The sequence below is a fragment of the Penaeus monodon genome, chromosome 23 (genome assembly GCF_015228065.2).
Source record: "Penaeus monodon isolate SGIC_2016 chromosome 23, NSTDA_Pmon_1, whole genome shotgun sequence".
In the NCBI taxonomy this organism is placed as follows: domain Eukaryota; kingdom Metazoa; phylum Arthropoda; class Malacostraca; order Decapoda; family Penaeidae; genus Penaeus; species Penaeus monodon.
In genome coordinates this window covers 3073951-3074540 of record NC_051408.1, presented here as the reverse complement: position 1 = coordinate 3074540, position 590 = coordinate 3073951, and positions in this window count along the sequence as shown.

The following is a 590-nucleotide window of genomic DNA, read 5'->3' as shown; positions in this document are numbered from 1 at the left end:
TTAGACTTATCTATACCTAAACTCTCCTTAATAACTATACAATAATTTCAAATTAGAAATTCGTAAATCACAAACCAACCTATATTTCTTCGAAAATAATTCTTAAGATTGAAAAAAAATGAAGACCTCTCTCATCTTTTGTAAATTTATAATTATTTAAATGGACGTCATAAATACGGATTTCGAAATTACATGTCTGTCTGTCTATATATATATTTTTTACAATGATTTTGTTTGCGAATTCATGATGATTCCTTTATAGAAATCTCGTGATATATATATTTTTAATGACACATTTTCTTCACCGGATGTCGAAAAAAGTAATAATTTCTCTCTCGTGGTCGTTGTAATAATGAAAATGTTAACATACATCGCTTGAAAATCTTCCTCTTCTTTTTTTTAATTCTACGTTTCCAAAATTCGTGCTTCGTCTGAGAAAAAGAAAATGACAGAAGAAAAAAACATAAGATGATAAAAAGATACAGTTACTTCCCCCATTTCAGAGTAAAGTGTTATTTGATATTTAAAGATTATATGCACACATAAACGAGTATATTTACATTCATTTAGATATCATTATGGATGTGTGA